A 17,274-nucleotide genomic window follows, 5' to 3' on the forward strand; every position below is an offset into this window, starting at 1 on the left:
GTTCGTGTGTGTGTGTTTGTGGGGTGCGGTGGTGTCGCGGTTAGCACGCTGCGTGACGAACCCGGTGACCCGAGTTTGATTCTTACTCACGACCAAAATCTGTCACGAACATCTGAACTGGTCCTTCCCTCGGTTAACTCGGCCTTAAAAGAGTGTGCAAACATCCGTTTTGGCAAGACAAAGGTGGTCTGGCGTGGTGCTGGCCACACCACCTGGCCATGCCACGTCCCAGCCTTCAATCGTGCTCAATAACGGCGCTCGCCCCAACAGTCAATGAAGGCTGTATGGAGGATCTTTGTCTTTGCGGTGATTACTAATCTGCACTGTGCCACTGGTGACTCAGGCTCAGTTCCATGCCAGGCACAGCGCCCGTGGAATTTGAATCTGAACGCGGCGTGGGTCTCTGAGGTGGGTAGATATGATCACCGCCAGCACTGGGAAGACTCGGCCAACATGCCTGCTTCCCCTGCACCGTCGTCTGTGTCGGGCCCTCCAGGAGAACGAGCGCTCGTCACGTGGCCACGTGACGTGGAGATGTCTCACAGCGCCGAGCTGCCGAGCCGTGGGTTCCGGTGTTACTTTCACTCGCCATTATTACACCAAGTGCAGTTGGCTGATGGGCTCAGCCCGGTTGCCGAGGACGGCTCAAATAAACCATCACATTACATGTGGTTCTGCACGTAATTTGACGAAATTCCAACTGTGCGATTAAAAATGATCATCTCGATTATCACGTGACAAATATTACTGGCGGTCGCAGAGCGGGCAGGACAAGTGCTTCCCACCACCATGTTGCACCCCGGGGCCCGGCGAAGGGATTTCAGAGATAGTTCTGTGATACCTTCTTCTGTGGGCTCGAGCCGAACACGAAGGGTCGCACTTCTCTGCGAGAGATGCGAATGGAAAGTTCGTCTCTTGGTAGCACAATCGGGATAGAGTTGGGCAAAACATTAACGTTGTTATTCTAGAAGGTGCTCATTTACAGAACTTTGGCAAAAGTGTATTCACTGTAAATGGAGTCGTTCTGCCGAGTCCAGGATGTGCTTTTCTGAAGGCAAGCAGGCTGGGACCTGTTGGCTTCGCGTGGTTGCTGACGAGCGTGCGATTTACACTTGAAGCTCAACAGGGAAGGGGCCCCCGCGGGCTCCACGGCGGGGAGCTGCGTCTCAGCCGGCAGCATCCCAAGGCGCTACTGATGTCTGTTGTGCCGTGCGAGGTGTCATCTTTCGGATGGGACATTATACCGAGGGCCTTGCCTACTCTGCAGATGTAATTTATAGTTCCCGCAGTGCTCTTTGAAAAGAGCAAGGGTTATAATCCCAATTGTGCCTGATTGAAATCTCACTCCTTATAAGACTGCTGTCCGGGCGTCTGGGTCGAATTTCCGTTTACTTTGCTGGTGTGCGTCACGTGCCGCGGTAGAACGTTGAGCACTCAGCCACACGTCGAGTTAAAATCGGCTGTTTCGTCGCATCGTGCTTCCGTGCGTGTGGCAATTGGTTATTTTCTGGGAAATGCAACTGGAACGTTCCGAGTTATATATATATATATCGGCTAATGGGGGAAAAAACTAAATGTACAAATGACAACACTTGAAACAATACAAAGGAGACCGCAAACAAATTGAAACAAACACCATCACTTGTCGAATTAAACTGCGACTGAATTGTGACAATTCATCGAATCGCCGTGGGTGTGAATCGCTCCACGCTTGCAAGACCATTATTATTCAAATGTGTGTCAAACTACACTGCCATTGCGTGCAACTTCTGGCACACAACATTTATATTTAACCTCGCAATTGCCTACGACACAAGTGTTCTCTGTGTGTGTGTAATTGCGCGATCGTGTCCTGTAGGCCTGCAGTTAAGCCAGGCTATAAAGTTCCCCGGTTTTTTTTCAAAATGATCAATTGCTCGCTTGGGGGGAGGGGGGTGGCAAGCAGGCGACTCGGCAGACACACCGGCGGTGGGCTCTTTCTTTTGTTCACATCGCTCGCCTAAACTTTCAAATACGGCAATTAAGTGAATATTGAACAAACACGCACGCGCACGCAAAACCGCAGCTATTAAAACATATATATATGCGCTGTCGACTGCTTTCCGTGTCATGCACACCGTGACACGGACAGAGAGCGGGTCTCGTTTTTCCTCTCAATTAGAGTGCCCCCCACCCTGCCCCCACAGCCAGCAGTCCTCCCTCCCCCTCACTCTCCCCCTGCCCTCTTTCCATGTTTTGCTTGGAGCGATGCCAGTCAAGGCAGAGCGGGGCTGGCTGGCTGGGTGGAGTGGAGGGAAGGATTAGGAAGCGCAGAGTGTGCCAGGTGAGTCTGCCAGTGCCGCGAGAAGGCCGACAAAGGCGGCGCGCGTGTTTCATCTCACGGTCCTCGCACGATGGAAAGGGCGGCGCTGCTGCTGCTGCTGTCCCTTGCCACCCGCCCGCCTCGGCACGGCAAGACATGTGCAGCTTTCTAATTGGCGGCGCGTGGAACGGTTGGCGACTGCGCGCGGACTGCCGCTGCTTGATTGAGTCGGTGACGGTGATGGCACGAATGCCTGTACGCACACGCGCGCACAAACGCGTGCGCGCGCGCGCACACGTGCACACACGCGCGAACTCACGAACGCACGTGCACACAGAAACGTTTACAAGCCACAGACACTTCTCCAGCAGAGGCGAGGTTCAGTGAGTGTGTCCTGATGGACTCTTCTCCTGCACACGTCAAGCACGCACGGCGCAATTACAGCCGGTCAAACTCGCCAAGAGATGAAACGTAACTTATTGATGGCAGATTGTAGTTTCCTTATTTATCCAAGAAAGCAACCCTGAGTCTTGGGACTCTTTTTCAGGAGGGTCTTGCATTCGGGTTTTATTGGAAGATGTTTTCAGCGAATGAGTGATGGGTGGTATTTATACAAGTGGGAGGAAACCGGAGAAAACGCACGTGTGTGAGGGAGCAACACTGTATCCCCGTACAGATGGAAACAGCGATGCGTGAACTTGCTGTACCGCCTCCTCCTGGCCAACCAGGGCACGGCTGCTCCTCGCCGTCCCACGGGCAGGCAGTTTAGCGCCATCTGTGCGGCGACCCACCAACCCCTGTGGACAACGAGCAGACAGACGTGTCCACTGCGGGCAGGGAGCCTGTGGCCGCGTGGCGCTGCCGAGTGTGGGGCGTGCACGCAGCACACGCAGGCGGGCGTGGGAGGAAACGCGGGGAGAATTGCTGGAGGAGGTACAGACAAGGATTGAGCTGCACGGTGAGAGCTGGAGAGAGAGAATGGAGAAAGAGCATAAGCGAGGAAGAGGGCTTTGGTAAAATGCATGGCTGGGCAGAGAGCCAGGCACACCAAGGGAGTGGGGTCGGGTCTGGAATCACGAAAACACGTTCCTTTGATGGAAACGATCGCATTGGAGTCAAACACGATAAATCCACTCCAGGCTCTGGCTGACACGTTGAAATGCTTTAGCGGCTGCTTGCCCAGGTCTGCTGCACCCCCCCCCCCCCCACCTCTTCTTACAGCCCCCCCCTTCCCCCACATCTCACCCCAATCCCCCCTGGTTGCTGGCCGATGATCGGAGAGTTATACACATCCCAACACCCCAGCAAGACTTGGTCATATGTACAGACACACGCTTGAGCACACAAAGGGCACCCATTCACCCCGTGCAGGCTGAGGGAGAGTGCTGTGAGTGAGCACCGACTGCATCGGCCCTGGCACGTGGTGCGGCCCGGTCCTGCGCCGCGCCGCGGTTGCCCAGCGTGGGCATTCACGCGCCGCGCAAAGTACGTCATTGAAGCCGAGTCAACCTCGGGAGAGGAAATCATATGACAATGATGCACAAGAGTCAGGGATTCAACCAGAAGCCGTGCACTAAGCACGAGGCGCGTGGTGTTAGCAAGCACCTATTAAGGCCGACAAAATGCACAACGTAGTGATGTGGACATCACCGCTCTCGGTTGTATTTGTCCCCCAGCGCTGATGTTGTAACATGCAAAACGAATTCATTTTACGCCGAGTCGGTGTCAGGGAGAGCCAGGACTGATGTTAGCCGTGGCCGGGATTCAAACTTAGGCGGCTGGCTTCATAGCACGGTGCGTAAACTGCTCCGCACTGCGCCATCCTATTCTTCTTGGTCACGGTAAACTGCAGAGAAACTTCTTGTTTCTGTTCGGCTGCAAGTTCGAGGAACTCAACTCGACCCTTCCTCGCACACTTGCAGCGTCCAATTGTTTTTACATCGCTTCCCATCTATTGGTTTAATTACAGAAGTGCACAGGAAAGATTTCGATTTGTAACCGGACCGATCGCTGTGAGTTTCCAGCGGGGCTTGCGACTCGGAGCGAACGTGGCAGCCGCCGTCCCACGCCCGGTGCGATGGCTTTTGTCGGCGCTTGCGAGGCACCAAATTAGACAATCTCACAGATTCAATTAAATCACCCGCTAATTGACACCGACGGCCGTTTCTGGGCAGCGATTGGAAGCATGGACAGCAGTGGCGGCGAGCGGAGGCCGACTCGCGCTTGCTGGTGCCACGACAGCGCGCACAGCGACACCGGCAGCACAGCATCGCCGGTGCACAGCATCGCCGGTGCACAGCATCGCCGGTGCACAGCATCGCCGGTGCACAGCATCGCCGGTGCACAGCGACACTGATGCACAGCGCACGCACGCCAAGCACAGCGAGAGAACTGAGTGACACCAGCAGCACAGCCATCAACTCGCTCTAACACCCCGGCTTTTCTTGAGCCTTCGATCGGTTATCATCGTTCTCTCTGCCTTCTCTGTTCACTATGAAGGAGGGCCAGTGCCCGAACCGTCATCTATTCTACGTTTTCTTTTTAGGCCACAGTGTTATGACGAACGTGTCGAGTTTTTATTATTTGTGCTTACGCACCGGTGCCAACGCAGCAGCGTCGCCGTATCATTTGTTCAATAACCCTACGCTCTGTATTTAAAAGCACAAAACTGTGTTGATGTGCCCTTACTCCGAGTGCCAAGAGGCATTTTTACATTTAGATTTTGTTTGTACCATTTTCAAAAATGGCTTTGCTGTCAACGCCACTGCCCAACGTTTTCTTTGCTAAACAGAAACCGCATCTCAGCGGACTGTTGCTTAGCTATAAATAAAGCGATCGCTTGATTGATTGAACAGGCTTTTTGGAAAATGCTGCATATAGATTTGATTTGTTTTGCTCAGTCTTGGCAACATAATTCGTTGTATCCAGAGCCGAGTCACTCGAACCAAACTCTGGCCGTCCCGGTAATCGCCCGTCCATTACGCTATTCCTCACTCGGCTCTGCCAGTTTCTCAGAGACCTCGACTCTGACCCGGTGGTCACCCACGAAGCGATTCCACCCCCCGACTCTGACCCGGTGGTCACCCACAAGGCGGTTGTTGTTGTTGTTTGACTTGCATCCCACTGGGATTTTTGCACACAGCGTTGGTGTACGGTGTTTTTTCTGCAATATTTTGCTGTCTTTTCTTGGATTTTCTGTTTGCACTTAGTCACATATTCACTTTAAGATGTTTTTTGTTCATGTTTTTGTTTTTTGTTTGTTGCGGTTGCACCCGATTCAAGAGCCGAATGGCTCACAGGGCTATACCTAATAAATGAACTTGAACTTGAACTTGATTCCACCCCCGACTCTGACCCGGTGGTCACCCACGAGGCGTTTCAGCTTCCAATGTCGCCGCGCGCCTCTGAATTGTGACGCCGCTCGCTGCTGGCCGAGGCGGCGCTCCGCGGTGCAGCCCCTGGCAGCCGCCGCCGCCTGTGGGTAGAGCCTTTTAAGTGGCCATTGCCTTTTTGTTTTGTTTTATACCAACGTCAGCCCCCCCCCCCCCTCCAAGCCCCCCACGCAACTCGCACCTCGGTTTTTTACGGCCTCTTGTCTTTCTCACGGAGTTTATGAAGCATTAAAACACGACATCAGTACGCATTAGGATGAGTGTAATGTATGTTCGAGGCGAAATGAAAGAGCACGCCAGCGGAACGGCCCGCCTCGGATAAAATATCATTTTTAATAAGGGTTGTCTCCTAATGTCAGACCAGGAGGGAGAGAAGGAGGGAGAGAGTCGCTGGCTGTGTTTGCTGTGTACGTTTGGTGAATAGCTCAACAGCAAAGTGGATAATGAGACTACAAGGAGAAATGTACTCATTGTGCAGCTTGGAGCTTAGCGGAGGCCACGGGCAGAGGAGCAACGGCACCGAAGGTCGCTGTGAATTCACGTGGGGACAGCGGGCGGGCACGCGCGCCCTGAGCGCGGGCATCGTGGAGGGCCACACTTACCCACGAGCTGTTCCACGTTTCGCGAACATTCGGCTTCCTGCCCAACAGTCCCTGCGGCGGGAGAACATCCCGCACCAACTTGTTTCGCCAGTCACCTCGAGCAACTCGTGCTCACTCCTGGGAGACATTGAGATTCTGTGTTTGGGAAAAGCTCCATTTATTTCGTGCTGGGAGACGGAGCGGCTTGCGTGCACACGTGGGACACAAACGCAGCGCGGCCGCCCATCCGCGAGTTTCCAGAGAGCGGCCACCGATCCGTCGAGGCGTCTCCCCCCTGCGGTTGTATCCTCACGTCCGCGAGCGAGCAGAGTGGCAGGGGAACGGGGCGGCGATGTGGCCTGGGCACATGAGGAACGCATTACCCCAAGAGCAATTGCAGTTTCTTGCGAGGAAACCAAAACATAAAAATGAAGGGCAGTGGCCTGATTAAAAAGGAAAATAACTTAGAGCCAGAGCGTGCGGAAATGAAAAGGTATGTGGGGGGAGGGGGGTCGAGGGGACATAAAATGCAACGTCCGACCTAATGGAAGCAGTGGTAGACGTGGCAGGGCACGGACAAGGGTGAGCCCTTGCAGACAGACTGATGCACGGATGGACCGACGGATGGACGGAGGTTTCGACAGAAAACCAAAACAAATAAAGGAATTATGCATAGCAATAGAAGAGATCAGAAATGGGAAGGAAACATGTGGCTGGAGATGGTTGGGTCGCTTGTGGGTGGGAGGGAGAGAAGCAAACAAAAGTGATAGCTGAAGGATGGGGGAAACGTGACGGAGCGAGAGAGGAATCCAGTGAGGTGAGGAGGATGTGAAAGGGGGAGGGAGATTGGAGTCTGTGCATATGAAAGTGCGTAGCCAATCCGATGGTGACATGCACAATGCAAATCATGCGCATGCGGACGGCCGATGGCCTCATAAACCTCATAAACCACGCTCCGGCCGGGAATGGAGCGAACGGGGGGGGGGCGGGGGGGGGAGCGCTGCGCATGGGGAAGGTGGCAGCGGAGGGGGCAGTCGTGGGGCTAAGAGGGGGGTGGAGGCATTGCGGAAAGAGAGGATTGAGGAGTTGGAGGGGCTGGTGGTGGGCGGGGGGAAGAGAGGGTGGACTTCATTATTCATCGGCTTTTGCATTAACGAAGATTGCATCAGAATTTACCGGTGGAGGCTGCGAGCCGGGCGCGCCGCGCGCACCAGACTGCCCCGTCACAAGACTGACAGAATAAATTACGCGACATGCGCACGTGCGTTACATTGTCACTAATGCGAGAGGCTCCCTGCCATATCTCGCGTGTTAACGCCAGCATCGCGTTACCTCGGGGTCTTGTACTACATCTGTAGCGTCGCATCGCGCGAGCCCGCGCACCGAAAACACCGCCGGCTCCGCGCTCGCAGCCGTGACGACGGCGGCCTCCTCGCGAAATGGGAAATTGCATCAATAGCCCCACCGCCCAACCCCCCACACTCGGATGCATTTGTATTTATTTTATTTCTATCGCGTGCCTCATTTCTACATGTCCACACACACACACCGCCCCGATGTGCTTTGTTTTAGCAGAGCGCTAACGCGTGCGCCTGCGTCTCCGGCCTTGTTACCGTCGGATGATTTTGCCTTCTGATGAAAACACGAGGTCCTGCTCGTGTAGGTTCACCACTCACAGCCGCGCGTGTCAGCGGTAGGGTTTTTTTGCCACGAAAAAAATATATTTACATTCGCCTCCGATTAATCTCGGCGTTGGATTCAGAGTAAAAATCGTGCCGTCAGAACCGATAGAATCCTTTGAGCGGTGCCAAACCGTCGCAAGCTCAACACGCGCCCGAGATCGATTCTTGCCACGGCTCACATCAGTGGCGAGCGATGTCCGGGCCGGTCCTTCCCACCAACCAGCCTTAACCCAGGCCACCGGCTCGCGCCGGCCAGCGAGGCGAAGCACGCGTGACGCCGCCGTCCAAACCCTGACCGACACTGCAGCAGTGTGATGTCCGCCGAGGCGACGTCTCTTGCACTGGCAGATCGCAGAGCGTGGCTGAGATCTCGGCTGCGTCAGTGGGACCTGTTGGTCAACCCACTGAGGACGAATGAGGAGCGGTGCTCTCAAACAACGTGGAGTCCTCTTTTATTTAAATTGTGTGAAAATAAATTGCCGTGAGATGGAACGTGCCGACCGTGCCGGGCTCCAGCGTGTCGATGGACGCGTGCGTAGCAAATGCGCAGTGACGAGCCGTTAGAAATGTTGAAGTCGGTCGATATACCCGCAGCGTTTTAAACTGTCTGCGCGTCTCCTTTTTACCCAGATGATGTATATGGGGTTCTAGACTCATTTCTCAAATTTGACAAATGTGTGTCATTGGTTCGTGTTGGTGTGCATCCCAAGCAGAGCGCAAGTACAGATGGTTTTGAGTTACACGCACCTCCTATGTGTCAATGAGTGTGCACGATAACAGCGCTTGCCCCAACAGTCTCTTAAGGCTATGGGGGACATCCTTGTCTTTGTATATGAGTGAGGGGGAGTTTGTGTGATATTGTGTGTTTTAATGAGTGCGCGAGTGTGTGTATTTGAGTATGTTTGTGCGAGTCAGTGTGTGTGGTTATGACGGTGTAAGTGGGTAGCAGGCATGTAGTGTTGTGCGCACCGCGCTGCCAACTCCGCGATCGGAGATGAACATCGATACTGGACCTCTCCTAGGTCAACTTAGCCTTAAATGAGTACCAGGTGCAGTGTGTACACTTCTCCAATTGGAGATACGAAGTCGGGCAGGCGGGCACGCTGCTGCTGCTGGCCACCCACCCCGGCAGGTGGCAACGCGGCCGCCCTGTGGAGCTCCTCCCGTCCTTGGCATGGCCACAGTGAGGCCGCTGCCTTCCTCCCCGCGTCCGCCCTGACAGCTCACTCACCCCGCTGTCGACCTCGGTGCAAATGGATTCCACCCACGGCCGTGAGTGCGGCATGGCACGGCCGTGAGCTATCAGAGCAGGAGGCTTGTTTACAAAACACGGGGCAGGCATATGCACTCCATCCTCCCTCCTGGCCTCGATGCTCCACTCCCTGCCTCCCTCCCTCGCTCGCTCGCTCGCACAAAATGGATGTAAACTGTCAGCGCCGAATCGAAATCGCGAGGGCACTTTTGTGATTTTTACCCGCGGTGTGTAGCGACGTGCTGGTCTGTCGTGAAACCGCCAGCATTCGCGAGCCTCGGTGTTTGTGCAGCCGCAGTCTGACATCCCAACGGCGTGAACAGCTGGGGAACGCGGCAGAGAAAGGCGTTGAGATTTGTTAAATAATCACAAAGCTGCATTGTGCAACAATGCGAACGTGAATCAAGACCAAATGACGATCTGCGACGGCTTCTGTGCGACGCAGGCTGCTCGTGTGTCTGCGCGTGCCGAGCGGCACGTTGTCAAGGTCATACGACGTGACAACGATGCACCGAGCGGAGGTCAAGGCCGAGAAAACAAAGCGTTTCCGTGATGCCAATCGCAACCTGTGACGTCTTCTCTTGCGGTTTGACTCACGATTTGCCACTCTGAAAGCTTCCTGCCCGAGTGGCAAGCTTGACACGTTATGTTTCTACTTAGATGAACACAGTCTATGTGCAGCACTTTTGTTCATCCACTGCTGGATGAGGGCTTCCCCACGCCATGCAGTTCAATGGGTTCATTTGACCTGACGTCACCACCCTCGTCAGCGTGGGCTCGTAAATGCCAGGAGCAAAAGTGTAGGAGCATAGAAGTGCAGTCCAGCAGTGGATTTGGCTGCAAGGCCCTCTGCGTAGCAGCGTGCAGCACAGCCTCCCTGCGGCCTGGTCTACACAGCGCGGCGGCGGTGGTGGCTGTCCAGGCGCTGGGTAGGCTCAACTCTGCTTAGTTTATGACATCTGGCGAGATTGGGAGATCTGCCGAGTGGATTGATCATAGAGAGCATGGAGCCGATAAGCGTTTCAAATTGACGAGTACTTCGAGAAGTCGCGTGTCAGCGCTGCAGCTCTCAACGAGTCCTCGCGGACTGCCCATCTAGGGCCACGAGGCCTTGCTGTCTGCACGTTTCTATCGCAGAGGGATTTTTTTATTATTTTGAAGTTCGTCAGTTCCACGACCCAGGAACAGATGCATGCAGCCAGTCGTCGTGCCGTGGCCATTCCCTCACCGCTGCTGCGCGTACCTGTTTAGTCCCTGGTGTTTCCCAGTGGTAGAAACAGGCGTGCGATTCATCCTTGGCGTCGTATGTTCGAGTTTATCCCCTCCTCAAGTCAAATAAAACAACATATGCTACACACCCACACGTCGCCATCAGTGGGGGCTTTGTGACGAAAGTGTTTACTTATCTTAGCATATGTTTTTGTCAACAATCAATGAACACAGGTTTTTTTACCGCACGATCACGTTATTTAAATAACCGCTCCAATGTTGAAAAGAAGTATGAAGAAGTGCAAATCTTCTTTTTTTTTATAGCTCACGGCCGATTAATTATTGCACTGTAATGAATGCGAGGGCTAGGATTATGCTTTTCCTTCCAGATGGGGCTTGGCAATGGAACTCCTCTTGCAAGGAACAGCGCGCGTGTCGCTGTCAAGCGGCAACTTTCATGAACGTCGACTTGTTTGGTGGGTGTCCACTGGGGACACGCCGCTCACGATGTGCAAAGCCTGCACCTATGGCTGTCAGCCTGAGCGCCTCTGGTTGCTAATTCGGTTTAGAGTCACTGAGTTCGGTGGGTTTCCTCTGCCTCTGGGAGTCGCGCCGCATGAAACGAAAACGAACGGGCGCGCGCGAGCGTCCCCCTGTAGCGGTTCGCCATCATTGTGCCGCGCACAGGAAGCTCCATGCAGCCAGGGATCGTGCCGTTTTAACATCCCGCTTCTTGGCCTCGTCTCGCGTCCATCGCAGACCTCCTCCAGCGTCGTCGCCCAGCCACCAGCAGCGCTGGTTTTGTTCAATATTACGAAGCCCCGCAGCACTGAGGATGTTCCAAAGGGCTGAGTTCATCTCGCATTTGTTTTAACTGCGGCCTCATAGAGACCATGCTGTCGCTACCATTAGCACAAGTCCTGGGCCAATATAAGCCATGGGATTTTAATAAAACTTTACCAACGTGCAGATATTCTAATGTGAAATATAGATACATGTAATTGATTAGATATATTTTATACAGAGTGTTGGATATTTCAAGCTGTGGGTAGCTAAGTCATTTCAGATTTCAGGATTGGCTCTTGATAACACGGGCGGCCTGACCAGCAGTGAGGCTGCTGGCAAAGTGCACAATGGGATTAATTTTCAGGAGTTACAAAACCAAAGGACTTCCGAAAAATGGTCTCGGACTATTTAATGTAACTTTACCTGAGCTCACAGTCGGTCTTGTGCAGCAGCGCAGAAGATGGCATCGAGCCAGCGAACAAGGGAACGAAGCTCTCTCTCTCTCTCTCTCCTGTTGCTGTGTCTGTTATTTCGATAATCCTGTGGCCAATGGCACTTCAAGTTTGGGTGCTCGGCTCACAATTGGAAGGGCGCGGTGGGCTACAATCTCAGTTTGGATTCAACGTCGTGCCTTGTTCTCCAGCGTCAGTAAATTGAATACTACTTTGTGTAAAGCCAAGCAGGAGTGAAAATATCCAATACCATAGGAATGTGGAATTTCCACAACAAGCTCAGGGTGATCGAGCGAATAGAGCGCGACCTCGCACTCATGAGAGCAGCTGCTTTTGTAAAGACGCTTAGATATGTAAAATACAATCACGATACAATGTGGATTCTGTCGCTAAGGGCGCCCGCATAGCGGGACGCTGTGGTCGCGTGTATTTGATAGAGAGAGGTGGCCAGTCACGGGCGGAGGAGAAGAGGAGGCCTCGGCACGAGACTTGAACAGGACTAGGGCGTTTAATTCAACCAGGAGGATGATGACAACTCATAAACATGCACCCCCGCCCTGTCCGCACAGCCCAACTGAGACGCTTCTCTTCCGCTGGCGACTCGCCGCTTGCGCGCGCACGCAATCTCGCAGTTCCCCATTAATTGATCGGGTTCACAGTGCCTGATCAGTCTAATTGGTGTGCGGTTTGCGGGTGCGTGCGTGTGGCTTTGGCAGAGTCGAGTGACAATTGCTGCCAATGGATTACCCTCCAAATTACATTTCGGATCTGCCCCGGGGGAAGAGGCGACCGTCGCTTGCGGGGCACGCCGTGGCCACGTGGGGTATACATCCACACGCGCTTCAGCTGCAGCTCACCGCTCCGTCCTCGTGAAGAGATACACGGGGGCGACGCGATGGCACGTTTGTCGGTACGCTGCGGCATGAAACCCAATGCCTCGTGCTTGATTCCTGGGCACAGCTAACATCAGTGGCGAGTGATGCGTGAACCGTTCCCGGGCCTCTCCTCCTCCGTCACTGACCAGTGTGGTGAAGTATGGCAAAACAAACCCCCATGATTATTATGGCTCAAGGTTCTTTCATCCAGCAGTGGATTGACAAAGGGGCTTCAAATTATTCAACGGATATGTATTTAATACAGAAAAGCACTCTTCTTTAGGCACATTGCTACTTTGTTGCTCGTCATTGAGTTAGCTTTGCGAGTGCGCTTCTCATCATTTTGATCAAGGGCCGTCTTCATTAACTTGCCCAGGAAAGCACACGGCGCTGAGAGACGGAAAGAGGAGCACGTGGATTGGAGAACACGTGTGACATACGTCATCATATTGACTGTTCAGAAACGTGGTTGGCCTTGGTCAGTGCGGTGGTCAAGGCTCGTGATGGAGTGGCAGCCAAGGAGCAAACATGCCTGGACGGAGGCCAGTCGTGGAGGTTGATTCATCGCAAGACAGTGAGATGGCAACAGGAAGGTCTTTATCCAGCAGTAAATAGATCAGGGCTGATGATCGTAATACGTGGAGTAATAAAAACTAAAAACTTTACAGTCCTTTGTTAATGCACATTTGGATGAAGACCTCCCCGTGCCATGACGGTGTTGGTGACGTATGGTCAAACTACTACAGCGATCAGCATCACATGGTGTGAAGCCTTCATCCAGCAGTGGAATGGGGGAGGCCTGTAATATTATTTATACAGACTTCACTTTCAATTACACACTATGTACCTTTTTTGCAATAATGTGACATTACATTGTTAAACATTTTGATTGCGATGATTTTTTTAAAAACAGCCAACTCCTGGATTTAGTTTTGCTTGGGTTTATATATTCTGGCTGTATACATTTGTGTCTTACGCACTTGCAAACTACAATTTATCTAAATGACGACGTAAAAAAGCCCGACACATTATAAACGTGCGCTCAAGAGGATCAGGCAAAGTGAGGTGCGGTGACCAGGTTGTCCAAACATTACGAGCTGTGTTCGCTCGGGCAATGCCCTGTGAACATCTGTTCAGCCGTCGCCAGCCGCACGAGTCCAGAGGAAGCAGCAGGTTCTGTCCTTTTACAGACAGGAGTAAAAAAAAGTAAAAAATAAACCAGGTGTGAGGATGACACTGAACGGTGCAGGGAGAGAGCAGAAGAGTTAATTCTGCGACGGTTTAAAGCTTCAGCCTGTCAGCATTATTCTGCAGGAATGCCCTCAGCCCCTATCTGCCTCCGAGCCTTTTTCTAGCCGTGGCGGTGCTGGCTTACAGCTAATCCCTGAAAGCCCTGGTAATCTGCGGGCTGGGCCAGACCATGGAGGCGCTTGGATTAGGGCCGTAGGGTTTCTCCGCAAAGGCGATGGAGAATCGAGCTGGGCCGGGCCAAGGTGCCGCGGGCGGTGAGCGACGCGCGTGCCCTTGAAGGCCAGGGCGGGCGGGCGGGCGGGCGGGCGGGCGGGTGGGTGGCGGGTTCTGGGAGGCGGGTGGCGGAGCTCCATCTTGCACACGGAGCAGGAGGTGGGACGCTGAGCACAAGGGGTCGCTCGGGGGGTCACCCGGCACGGTCGCTGAGCGGCCCACGTTACGGCGATGGGGAGAGCCCTCGCCGATGCGTGCGGGGGCACTGGGGGGAGCGCTGCTCCCGCCTGCTGCCTCCGGCTTGTGGGCTACCGGCCCGAGTGCCCGGTGTTCACGTTGGCGTTCACGTCGGCGTTCACGTCGGTGTTCGAGCGGAACCTGTGGCTGGGAAGACTTGTTCTGCCGTGAGTTGTGTCTGTGTGCGTGCGTGTAGATATAGGCACGTGACTGTGTGTGTGTGTATGGGGAGCCGTAGTGTAGCGGTTAGCGCTACGCTGTGCTACGAACCTTGCGAACCGGGTGCGATTCCCGCTCATGGCCAACACCCAGTGACAATTATCTGAACCGGTCCTGGGCCTCCCCTAGGTCGGCTCAGCCTCAAATGAGTACCTGGTGCGGTGTGTAAACATCGCCACTGGGGAGACAAAGGCGGCCGGGCGTGGTGCTGGCCACCCACCCCCTCGTGTGCCGTGCCGGCCTTTATAGGTGCTCGCTAACAGCACTTGCCCCTACAATCTGTTAAGGCTATACGGGGGATCTTTTTGCGTATGCGGGAGGGTGAGTGTAGTGGTTAGCGGGCTGCGCTACGAACCCTGCCACCCGAGTTCCATTCTCACTCACAGCCAATATCAGTGGCGAATATTCTGGGCCTCCCCTAGGTTGAGTCCTGTAACTAGAGTATTGTGTAAACATTAGTAATGGGGAGGCAAAGGCAGTCGTCCATGGTGCTGGACACCCACCCGCTCATGTGCCGTGCCATGGTAAGTATGTACTCACTAACAGCACATTCCCCAAACGCTAAAAGCTATCCGGGTGTCTTTGTGTGAGTGGTGCTGGTGCTTGGTCTTAGAACAGAAGTCACTCGAACAACACTTGTACAGAAACTCAATATATAATGTCAACATGAAATTTTCTGTAACATTTGATATATTTTTTACAAACGTTATTTCTCTGTCATTGTATTCCATGGTGTGTACCGCGTAAAACAGTGAAATAAGCCCCCTTAAAATCCTGTACGCTGAATATTTTTCGAACAATAATGTTAATATATGATCTCTATGTCGAGTCTTATTGTCAGACGTTGTTGCCCGTGATTGGTGGGTGCAGTGCACAGGACCAACCCAACCCCCAATAACACCCAGTTCAACACGGGCGGTGGCACAGTGGTTAGTGCACTGCGCTATGAACATTGGCGTTGAGTGACATCTCAAATGGTCCTAGTCCTCCCTTATCTTCACCTACCCATACTGACCAGTGTGGTGAAGTATGGTCAAACGACACCCACGATGATGGACAGGCAGCGGGGACGTGAATTACTCAGGCGCATTTGGACGACTTTTTATGGGATGTACCCTCACTCGTTAACCTCTGGTAACAAAAGGGCATCGGGCAGTCGGCACACATTACAGGTGGCTAATATCGTCTCACGCGTCAGCGGCAGCGCTCGAGCCTGCTGCTGGAGTGGGACATTGAGTCTCGCGTCACACGCGACGGCGCCGGCCCATAAACACGCACGGCACCCTCCCACGCGGTGCGCTAATGAAAGCCTGAAACCTCGCAGAGGTGTTTTTCCCCTTTTTCATTTGGTCTTTTGTCCAATTTTTATGACGATGGTGATGTGAGCGTCATGTCTTGAGATGAAGACAAGTCCATTCAGAACTCCTTCACAGAACAGTGCACAGAGAATGGCCGTGCAGAGCAACATTGCGGGAAGGAAACGCCAATAGCTTGACAATTTCGTGCAGAATTCACACTGCCAGGACATTTTATGTGTGAGTGCTTGCAAGAGTATACGTGTCGGAGTGAGAAATGAAATCACGTTTGCTCTCTTGTCCACCCTGACACTGTTTATGTTGCACTCTCTCCGTCACGATGTCCGCACCACAATATCTGTCTGTGACTGCCTGCCTGTCCGCTGCCTGTCTGTCTCTCTGTCTGCATTGCCCACGCATCTCCATTGTCCCTTGACATTTACGCTTTCAATTCTCATGCCCCCATCCATCCCTGCAAGATGCTTTGGGGCGCAATCGAAAAGGTAAAAAATCTCTGTAAGCAAATACAAATCCACTCGCTCCGAAGAGAAATGCAATTAGCCCTGTTTCGCACACACACACACACATCTTGATTGTTGTTATTCTTCACCGCGAAACAAAACATAATCGGGCGCCCACACTCGGAAGGCTGCTGGTGTGCGCCGGTGCCAACGTCGAGTGTGAAACGTGTCACCCGGGGCCGTGTCTCTGCGATTATCAAATGGCAACAAAACCTCCAGGGAGGGCAAATCTCTCTGCGTCGACGGTGCCAAGGCCCCACGGCGCACCGTATCGCTGATCACTCTTTAATAATCGCCAATCAGATAGCCCATATTGAACTCGCCTCGCCGTGAAAACGCAGCGGCGCCTCGGCGCGCAACGCAGCCGGGGCGAGGGAAGCAATATCGAAGCGTGGACAGCGCCGCGCAGTTTGTTATTGTTCTTGTTGTTGTGACCTCTCCCACAATAAACTGGTCGTCACATTTTATATTCCTTTATTTTCCCTGCTGCGGGCTTATCTTGATAAAAATTTCATAAACTGTAAGATATTGTGGTAATAATTTATGTGAAAAACACAGTCAGTAAAACTGTGCGACGCTTCTTAGCGCTCACGCCTGTCAGATAACTACTCTCCCCTGGTGTAAATTCCACATTCCTGTGGCGGGAACAAATCATTTCATAGTTGACTAATTTTATTGAGCATTGCAAAAAGGTCGTGATTCTCATTGTTGTTTGGTTGCGGGAGGGATGATTGGCTGAGAAAATCTCCCAATCAGATTTGCATTTTTCAACTTCCGATTTAGAGTTTGGCACTTTCACTACCTTGCATAAGCAGCACCCAGCCTGAGTACATTTTAAATTGGTATGCACGATGCAGAGCGGTGGTTCAGTGGTTAGCATGGTACACTCAGGGTTGTGAATTATTAGTTTTTCTTTAAGTAAACATGGTGTACATGCAGTTTTAAAGTCACCTGGCATCATCATGTCTGGTGTGGTGTAACATCTAAATTGTGGATTTAAACCGCTT

Source organism: Lethenteron reissneri, chromosome 25 (genome assembly GCF_015708825.2).
Source record: "Lethenteron reissneri isolate LAM-NWPU_2019-01 chromosome 25, ASM1570882v1, whole genome shotgun sequence".
Taxonomy (NCBI): domain Eukaryota; kingdom Metazoa; phylum Chordata; class Hyperoartia; order Petromyzontiformes; family Petromyzontidae; genus Lethenteron; species Lethenteron reissneri.